The 10,915-nt window shown below is 41.1% G+C and overlaps 1 non-coding gene across 1 annotated transcript; it reads right to left on the reverse strand.

The window, feature by feature from the left end:
- Positions 1-3,954: 3,954 nt before the first annotated feature.
- On the reverse strand, positions 3,955-4,090 carry LOC118715805. Its single transcript, XR_004986962.1, has one exon. It is a non-coding gene; the product is annotated as a small nucleolar RNA SNORA51 (small nucleolar RNA).
- Positions 4,091-10,915: the final 6,825 nt, after the last annotated feature.

A 10,915-nucleotide genomic window follows, 5' to 3' on the forward strand; every position in this document is an offset into this window, starting at 1 on the left:
GAAAGAAATCCAGTAAGCTCTAATTCCCACAGATACTGTTAACATTAATAAAAGTCATAACTGAGAAAAAGGAGGTGGGTATGCAGCCAAGTTATTTGACAGGGGAGTTTTTACTGAACATCAAAATAATTCGAAGAAGCATTTGCTAGAGACAAATACATATACCTAGAATAGGTAGGCCAGAGAATTCCAGCTATGAGTCTTAGTAGAGATTTATAAGCCAACATATTTTTTTAATTTTTAATCATATCTAAGAAGGCAAGGTTTAAGAGCACACAGCAGTTCCTCCCTCCTTTAAGCTGAAAGGAAATAAGGAAATGGAGCGTGGAGATGCATAATTTGGCCCTTAGGAGATTTAAAGGGAAACTCGGTTGCCATTCTGAGCAACTGTGAGAGGAAGGAAGATCCTTAGAGGACAGAGAAATCATGATGATATTACATGTTCTTTGGGAGAATCCTCCCTTCTGCATCATCAGATGGAAGGAGGAAAGGATGGAAGGGAGAGAGAGAGGAAGGGAGGGAGAAAGGAGGAAAGGAGGAAAAGAGGAAGGAAGGAAGGAGGGAGGGAGGAAGGGAGGGAAGGAAGGAAGGAAGGAAGGAAGGAAGGAAGGAAGGAAGGAAGGAAGGAAGGAAGGAAGGAAGGAAGTGGGGAAGGAAGGAAGGAAAATTATTCCTTTCAGTAGAGGGGTAGTTTGGCTTCAGGTGCAGCTTGATCCAAAGGTTCAAAGTTCAAATACATCACTGGGGCAGGATTGATTTATTTTCATCTTGCAACACTGTTCCTTCTGGACAGGCTCTCCTTGTATGGAGACACAACAGCGGAAGCCCACTGTCCTCTGGTAGCTGTTTCCCCTCTACTCCTATGTATGAAACCTCTGACTTATGGCTGGGCATGTAGCTTTCTGAGATAAAGACTATATCTCCACACCTCTGTCTCAGTTAAGCATAGGAAGTGTGTGTGACTATTCTGGCCAATGTGATACAAGTAGAAGTGTCATGAGCAATTTCCAGGAAGTATCTTTGAAGGATCCCTCTTCACCTCCTGCTCCTCCCTATAGCCTGGAAGCTCACGCAGCCATCGGGGACCATCAGGGAGAGCCATGATATCAAGGATTATGGAGCAAGAGAGAAAGAAACTGCTCCCTGATGCCCTTGGGGTCACCACACAGCCCTGAATTGCTTACCTGCAGACTTCTAGTCACCTAAAAAAAAAAAAATACATTTCAATCTGGTTTAAATTACTATAAATTTGGTTTTTCTGTCTCTTAGCAAAATCTAATATTAATGAATACATATAGCAGAATGCTTACCACATTTCCTGGCTTATATCCTATGAGGTAAAATCCCTTAGCATACCATGACTACCTCCTTCTCCACAGCCATCTCTGTGGCTCTGTTCCATCATGGGCCAATCCCTGAACGGTGGCCTGGGGCTCTGACAGGTCTAACAGACGTGCCCACGGCTGGAGCCGAGAATGGAGTTCTCTCCATCCACATTGCACAAACTGAGAGTCAGGGAGGTTTCCCAGAGGGGAAAGAACAAATGTTCACCATGCTCCCCAAGCCAGATTTCTCCCCTAATTTTATGATTCGTATAAAAAATGTGACCATTCTTTTAGGCTCATAAATTTTATATATAATCCATTACTTCTGGATATGGTTGCTTGTGCTCCATGTGATGGTCTCTTCTCCAACATCCCTCAGGAAATAAAAACAAAGAGACAGATAGAAGAGGCATTCCTATTCGGTAGTGTAATGTTTGGGAAGAGGGCAATAACTGTTATAGCCACAACAATTAAAAGTTCACAAAGCAGCCAAAACTGGTTTGGCTCAATGGATAGAGCATCGGCTTGGGGACTGAAAAGTCCCAGGTTCGATTCTGGTCAAGGGCATGTACCTTGGTTGCGGGCATATCCCCAGTAGGGGGTGTGCAAGAGGCAGCTGATCAATGACTCTCCCTCATCGATGTTTCTAACTCTCTATCTCTCTCCCTTCCTCTCTGTACAAAATCAATAAAATATATTTTTTTAAAAAGTTCACAAAGCTACAGGATAGCTGATCAGTATTCTTCTAAAGTGTCAAGATTGTGAAGGACAAGAAAACTGAGTAACTGTCACAGATTAGAGGGATCTTAAGGGGACATGATAACTCTAAAGGACAGGGCGTATAGTATGCTGGTGGTTACAGCCTTATATCATCCCTTCTTTTTAAGAGACCACAGCTGGCAGGCTCACTCAGGGAATCTTTCTTCTTCCCTGTCTTCCAAGAAGTTAGTAGCCATTTGGGAGGTCCGCTGAGCAAGGAGCTGTAGCCATCAAGAAGCCAGGGCCCTCAGTCCTTTGTACTAGACATACCTCATTTTATTGTGCTTTGCATTATGGCACTTCACAGAGGTTGAGGTTTATTTTTACAGATTGAAGGCAAGACTCTCAGCCAACAAAAAAGATTACAACTTGCTTTATTGTGGTGGTCTGGAACCAAACCCGCAGTATCTCTGAGGCATGCCCAGAGTCTCAAGGGAATGAATTCTGCCAACACCTGAGCATGGAAGTGGGTTCTTCACCATCTGGCCTCCAGACGAAACCAGCCCAGCTGCTACCTTGATTACAGCCTTGGGAGACCCTGCACAGAGGATCCAGTGAAGCTGTGCCCAAACGTCTAACCTACAGAAGCTATGGGATAATTAACGTGTGGTTTCATAAGTTGCTAAGTGTGTGGCAATATGTGATGTGGTAATGGAGAACGGTCTTAATCAGCTCGAGCAGCAGCAACAAAATACCATACTGGCAGTTTATCTACAGAAATTCACGGTGCTGAGAGCCAGAAGTACTCAGGCCTTGGTGCCAGCATGGCTGGGTTCTGGTTGGACCCCTCTTCCAGGTTGTAGAAGGCTAACTCTTCCAGGTTGTTTCCTCACATGGTGGGAAGGGAACAAGCTAGCTCTTTGGTCTCTTTTTTTTTTTTTTAATATATTTTATTGATTTTGTACAGAAAGGAAGGGAGAGAGATAGTTAGAAACATCAATGAGAGAGTCATCGATCAGCTGCCTCTTGCACACCCCCTACTGGGGACATGCCCGCAACCAAGATACATGCCCTTGACCGGAATCAAACCCGGGACCCTTCAGTCCCCAAGCTGACACTCTATCCATTGAGCCAAACTGGTTTAGCCTCTTTGTTCTCTTTTATAATCACATTCATAAGGGCTCCATCCTCTGGATCGAATCACCTCCCTCAAGCCTAAATACCATCATATGGGGGCTTATATTTCAACATATGAATTTGGGGAGGGACACAGATATTCAGTCCACAACAATACCTAATCTGCCAACTAAATGTAACATGCTATCCTGAAATAGGAGGGGGAAAAAAAAAAGATCTTAGTGGGGAAAATGGTGATAAAGTCTGTAGTTTAATTAGTACTCAAGTACCAACATTAATTCCTTAGTTTTAACCCTTGTACTCTGATTTTGAGAGATGGTAACGTCAGGGGAGCTGAGTAGAGCATATATGGGAACTCTGATACACATCCAGAATCTCTAAATAAAAAATAAACTTTAAAGTACACAGACAAGCCATAACACTTGTGGGAAATAAGCCTTGATTCTGATGGCTAGCAATAGTGTGAAAATAATAAATCATTAATAGAGGTGGGAAAGAAAACTATGGACAATTTGACCCCACCTTTGGTTGTCTCCCTCTTGCCGAAACTGGTCGCTCATGTCAACACCTGAGCAGCATTTCTCCCCTTGAAAATTTTTCATTTTTCTATCTTTCTTTTTTTTTTTTCTTTTCTTTTCTTTTTTTTTTTTTTTTTTTTTTTTTTTTTTTTACTACTGCAAAGAGCAACAATCACTCCCTGGCTGAACTGCCATGTATCAAATAAAGCTACAGCCACCATCTACTCTTTGCCCAGAGGAAGTGAAAACAAGTCAGATCCCAAACCTCCTTGATCCAATGTCTCCCCATTCACAATATAGACCACACACACACAGAGCCTGAGCTGAAGTGTATATGGGGTAGGTTTACTATGCCTCCTATTTCTGTACAGTCAGTGTAAGCACACAGCCTGTGGTAAGCACCAGGAGGCCTCATTTTCCATTCATTTTGTATCACACAGCTGTAGTTGGTTATAGTTTTATTCTTAGTTACTATGATTATTTGAAAATAATTTTATATAAAAGGTCTTTCTCCCCCTCCTGTCTCACCCCCCCCCCCCCACTTTTCTTACTCCTTAGAAATCTCTTGCTTCTGTCTCTGCAACAGTTTCTCCCATAGCTATAGCACTTTTTTTTCCTTTCCATAGCTCTTATCTTCCTTTACCATCTCTTCCTCATACGATTTGGCTTCATATGATTTAAAATTTCTAAGGAAGGTAGGACAGAAATTACCAATGTTAGAGAAACAACGGAGCCTGGTGTGTTACTGTTTTTTATGCTCTAGAGACAGTAACATACAAAAGCAGTCCCTACCACTTCAAAATTTTAGTTGGGCTGTGCTTAGACTCCACCTAGAATTCATCATTTCTCTCCACCTAAGTCTTTACAACAGTATCTCAGCTCGAGGTAACATTTGCCCAAACTATAATACCTTCTTGATCTCTAGCAGGTTTTATAACTTTAAAGGAAGTTTATCACCAAATTTAAAATGTAGAACTGGTAAGTATACAACTTGGTAAAGGAATGGATGCAGAGAGCCAGAGAGTTATTAAAAAGCAGAGTTCATTTGAATAGGCTATCCTTTGGAAAAGAAATAACTCAACCTGGATCCCAAACAAAATAAAATAATAAAGGTGCCATTGACTTCATGAAAATGTCATGTATTTGATTGAAAGGAGCATAATGATTAACTGAATAAAATCCTTACTTTCATTTTAGTCTATAAAATTAAAAAAAACTCTTACACTTATTGGGAGCTTTTGAGGCTACTTCTTGCTACTCACCCTGAGCATTATGAATTACTGTATAGATCTTCATACCAGTGCTATTGAAGTCAGTGTCTACTATATGATCTGTACTTACATGCTCTGCCTCCAAAATGCCTAACCATCCTTCTGAAATTATAAAACCTTCTTTTGAAGTGGAGATGCAACAAGACATTCCCTGGTACTAAAGCAGAGGCATGAAACCATACTATGTGTAGGGTATAAAATAAATCTCTTTTATTTAAAGGACACAAAGACACATAAGGAAAAAAGAGAACTAAATTAAGGCCTGTATAGTCACAGAAGTTACTATTTACCGTTCATTTTTGTTAAATGATGTACACAGAAAGATATTTGAGTTTCTTATTTCCAAATTACCTTTTTAAAGTAAATTTTAAAGTGCACTCAGAGTCTTGCAGGTTCTACTTATCTGTGACATAGTAAGATGTGGATACATGGGCTTAATGAGTACTCTCGATTTAAAGAAACAGAAACTTGAATGCAAGCAGACATAAATTCAATTTTAACATGAATGCTGCAGGTTTGCTGGCATGCCTGCCAAGATTTTATTCTCACAAATGTTTCGTTGGCTTCTCAGTCTTGAAATGAAAGGGAGTTGTGCATGTCCGGTAGATGCTGGCAAATGGGAAAAGCTGCCCTGGCAGGTTAGGCAAACTGCTGGTAGATGGTTTTCAGTTCCACATCCCCAAGGGGAGGGAGGGAAGAGGCAATGGTGCTCATGAATCCTGTGCACAGCCACTGAGAAATCACATCCCCCAGAGACTGTCTAGAAAAGAAGGACTAAAAGTTCAAGAAGAAGCTGAAACCGGCTTGCTCAGTGGATAGAGCATCAGCTTGCGGACTCAAGGGTCCCAGGTTCAATTCCAGGCAAGGGCATGTACATTAGTTGCGGGCACATCCCCAGTAGGGGATGTACAGGAGGCAGCTGATCAATGTTTCTCTCTCATCGATGTTTCTAACTCTCTCTCTCTCTTTTCCTCTCTGTAAAGAATCAATAAAATATATTTTAAAATAATAATAATAATAAATAAATAAAAGTTCAAGAAGTACAGTATTGGGCTTCTCTGGAAAGTTTTCAGGCCTCAGCACCCAAGGAGAGATTGAATATATTTTGTGTGTGTGTGTGTGTGTGTGTGTGTGTGTATGTGTGTGTGAAATAAGAGTAGGTTAAGCAAAATCTACATTTTTCAGTTTACATTTTACTTTAAAAAAACAAAACAATAGAATAAGGTCAAGTTTATTCAAATGATAACATGGTTCTGGGTGCCAGCACCCCACTGTTAGAAACAGGTGAGAAGCACAAACCAAACGGGTGCCTCTTGTGGTGCTTCCGGGGAAACTGATCTAACACAGATGTACAAAGATTTCCTGAGAAGCAGAGAGGTGTTCAAGAGAGGGCAGTCAGCAGAAGCCCAAAGCAGCAGGAGTCAGAAGGAAGAGTGTGTAAGGGGTATTTGACAACAAGAACAGTGAGTGAGTTGTAGGGAGGCAGTCACAGGACAGAGTCAGCATATGAAGAGGGCACAGCCTCTGTAGGGAGCTGCTGAGCACATGGAAGATGACAGGTCACGCTACTGGCCTAGCAGAGTTTTGTTAAAGCCACCAGAATTGCTGTGTGTCCCAAAATAACTTCTTGTTTTCTATGAGGCCTGGCTCTGCAGCTGCAGAGATGTCTTCTGGTCTCTCGTATCCCTCTGCATCCTTTCAGTAACCATTACCCATTAACCCAAATATATCTCTGCTCTTTAAAAACTGAAAGACGCTAAGAAACCCACGCTATTAGAAGTAAAATTAACTCCTAAATTGTACATGCCTTTACCATACTTCAGATGTTTAAGGTATTTTTATAATTATATATTCCTTCAGCTCCTCTTAATTTTGTTTTTCTCATTTTGCTTTTTTAGAAATTTATTTTCTTCCTTTAAAAATGTTTTGTTTAATTTTGGTTTTATTATCAAAATTATAATGTAGTTTTCAATTTCATAACTTCCAGCCAATGTGCTCTCCATTCTTCATTGTAGGCACTGTTACGATTCAAGTAACTAATAACCTGTAAAATCTCTTCTAATTCCTTATAAATGATTGCTTTGTCTGATTATGTGGAATACACTTCCTCAGCATAATATTTATTGTACTTAACTTTAAACATTTGAGATAGCAACAATTTATAATAAAAAATGTATACATAAATAGTGAAGCTCAGTGTATATTAAATTCTCTTACTAAGAAAGAGAGAAGCCATATATCAAGTTTCCTGCTTTCCTAACACCTATCGGATGAAATAATAGCATCTTCATCTTTTATAAACTTCACTCTGACTTTATAATAACATAATTTAATAATTATCTTACAAATATGATACAATTATTGATTCTGTGATTGCTTGGGTTAATATACAAACAAAACACCAAATGTATAGGATAGGCGAGAGTACTTCATCAGAATCGCTGTTAATTGTCATTGAAACACATTGGAAGAAAACATTACTTATAATTAAAAAGAACAACAGCATCAGGAAAGAACAGAGAACCCTGGCAGTGTGGCTCAGTTGGTTGAGCATCATCCCATGCCCTGAAAAGTCCCAGGTTTGATTCCAGTCAGGGCACGTGCCCAGGTTACAGGTTAGATGCCCAGTCAGCAGTGTATTGGGGACAAGTAATTGTTATTTTTCACTGACATCAATGTTTCTCTCTGTGTGTCTGTAATCTTTCTCTCTGACTCTCCCTCCCTCTCTCTCTCTCTCTAAAATCAAAATTTTAAAAATATAAAAAACAGTGGTTCATGAAACTTCCCTTTAAAAAAAAAAAACTACAAAGAAACACACACACACACACACACACACACACACACATTATTTGCTAAAGTAACCTTTTATTCATCTGCTCCTATAAGGCTCACAGGAAGAGATGGAAAGTATAGCTACATATCAGGAAGGCACAAAACTTCCTGACATTAAAACAAAATGAAACAACCACCTTTCTATGAGAGGAAGCATTTACTATCAGTTATTTTAAGAAAATGTCCACTTGAAAAATTTTTTCTATCCTCACCTGAGAATATGTTCTTATTTATTTGACAGAGAGGAACATCGTTGTGAGAAACACTGATTAGTTGCCTCTCACCCACCATGGACGGGGAATCAAACCTGCAACCTAGGCAGGTACCCTGACTGGAAATAAACTTGAAACCTTTTGGTGTACAGAATGGCATTGTTACAAACTGAGCCACCAGCCAGGGTTCTACTTGAATTTCTCTTCTTTTCTGTTTAAAATATATTTTTATTGATTTCACACTGCCCTGACCAGGAATCGAACTGTGACCTCCTGGTTTACACGGAGCAATGCCAGCAGGGCTCTACATGTATTTCTTAATGCATCATAAAAAAAAAAAAAAAAAATCCTGTCGCCCTATCCGGTTTGGATCAGTGGGAAAGAGCGTCAGCCTGTTGGCTAAAGGGTTCAATTCTGGCCAAGGGCATATATCTGAGTGTAGGCTCGATTCCCCCCAGTAGGGGGCATGCAGGAGGCAGACAATCAATGATACTCTCTCAATATTGATGTTTCTATCTCTCTCTCCCTTCCTCTCTAAAATCAATAAAAATATATATTTAAAATAAAATTTAAAAATCCTGTCATTACTTTACAGGTACTTTCATGAAGTACATGAGCTGGAGTATTATAGATAATCTAGGGGATATACTAAATTGAACAGTAGAAGAGTTTTGTTTCTAAGAACAGATTCACATGAATTCAGTATAGATGACCTTGTTTTCTGAACATCTTGCAAATAAAACTATACATGTTAATTGTTTCCATAACATTAGACTACTCCAATCATTAAAGATAATCAGTGACGGCAACTCTGCCTCATTGAGGATGTAAAAAGATTGCCTTAACTATAAAATCAAGTACCTCAGCCTTATTCATAAAAGAAATGCAAATTAAAATGATCAGTTAGCACCCAGTTGTTGGGAAAAAGCAAACAGTTTCTCAATACACTCTGCTGGTGAGCCCTGGGAAATGGGCCTCTCACACACTGTGGGTTAGGAATCTGGGTGCCGTTTAGCTGAGTCTCGCTAGGCTGCAATCAAGGTGTCACCTGGGTCTACAGTCATCTCAAGGCTGACCTGTGGAAGTGTCTACTCCTAAGCTCACTTCTTGTGGCTGTTGGCAGGCATCAAGTGCTTGCAGGCTGCTGGCCAAAGTCAATAGTTACAAGTCACATGGGGCTTCTTTATAAGGCTACTTTGCTCTCCTCAGAGTGAGAGCTGTAAAAGACAGCGAAGAATGGGAGAGCAGGAGAGGAGGACAGGAGATAAGAGACAGGTTTTTATTACCTAACTAGAAGCCCAATGCTTGAAATTCTTGCAAGAGTAGGCCTTCCTTCACCTGGCTGCCTGCACCGGCTTCCCTCCGGCACCTGGGACCCTGGCTCCCCTTACAACCCTGGCTTTGTCCAGAAAGACCTTCGGTCTAATTAGCATATTACGCTTTTATTGTTATAGATTTTGGAAGTGACATTCCATCACGTGTGCTGTATTCTATTTGATTGAAATAAATCACTAGCTTCAGCCCACACTCAAGTGGAGGGGATTCACAGGGTATGAAGACCAGGAATCATTTGACCCAGTAATCCCACTTCTAGGAATGTGTCCCTAGAAAACAGAAATACCAATCAGAAAGGATATATGCCCCCCTATGTTCATAGCAGCACAATTTACCATAGCTAAAATTTGGAAACAGCCTAATTGCCCATCAGCAGATGAGTGGATTAGAAAACTGTGGTACATCTACACAATGAAATACTATGCCACTATAAAAAAGAAGGAATTCTTACAACTTGCAACAGCATGGATGGAACTGGAGAGTATTATGCTAAGTGAAATAAGCCAGACAATAACCATGGAGGGTTGTCTTAAAATATCCAGGGAGGTAAGTCTCACAGCCCTTTTGTCATTTCTAGATATAGAAATAGTCCCAGTAATATTGGCAAAAACCAACATGTATTCATGCTTCCTCTGTGCCAGGCACATGTTCTTTTCATGTACGGTACACTTACTCCTTATTAAAACCCTAAGAAGATGCAATCCTTACCCGCACTTTAGCGGTGAGGATACCAAGCAGCAGAGAGGTGAAGGAATATGCCGAAGCCATGTAACTCGGAATTAGCAGTCAGGATTTGATCTCTGGTGGTCAGTCTCCAGAGTTTATGCGCTATACCACCACACCACACTGCTTCTAAACAGCTGCCTAGGATTTCCCAAGCTCATAACTCAATTTCTCCCTCTCTGCTTCCCTTTCCTCTGCTGGGGCTATAGGTCACCAGGCAGGTATTCTGATGGATGTTTGTAAGAGTTGAGAAGTTACTCAGTTACCTAATATTTATAAACTAGAGGCCTGGTGCATGAAATTGGTGCATGGGAGGAGGTGTCCCCTCAGCCCAGCCTGCACCCTCTCCCATCTGGGACCCCTTGGGGGATGTCCAACTGCTGGTTTAGGCACAATCCTGAACAGCTGGCTCCTAATTGCTCACCTGCCTGCCTGACTGGTCTCCCCTAACTGCCCCTCGCCTTCCACCGGCCTGATTGCCCCTCACTGCCTCTGTGTGCTGGCCTGATTGTCCCTAACTTCCTCCCCACTGCTGGCCTGGTTACCCCTCATGCTCTCTCCCCACCCCCCAATGCAACCTGCTTGTTCAGTCCTTTGGTCGTCCCTCACTAACCCCCTTCCTGGCCTGGTCATAGGCAGCCATCTTATGAGGGTGTGAGGGTTAACTTGCATATTACCTCTTTATTATTATATATAGGAATATTATATAGGACTAGAGGCCCAATGCACAAAATTTCTGCAAGGGGCTTGGTTCTCACAGCCTCTGCTGCCTTAGCAGTCCTTGCCGCCCTGGCTTCATCAGGAAGGTCTTCTGGTCCGTAGTCTTGCTGTTCAGACTAATTAGCATATTAGCTCTTTATTAT

The sequence above is a fragment of the Pipistrellus kuhlii genome, unplaced genomic scaffold (genome assembly GCF_014108245.1).
Source record: "Pipistrellus kuhlii isolate mPipKuh1 unplaced genomic scaffold, mPipKuh1.p scaffold_m20_p_11, whole genome shotgun sequence".
Taxonomy (NCBI): Eukaryota; Metazoa; Chordata; class Mammalia; order Chiroptera; family Vespertilionidae; genus Pipistrellus; species Pipistrellus kuhlii.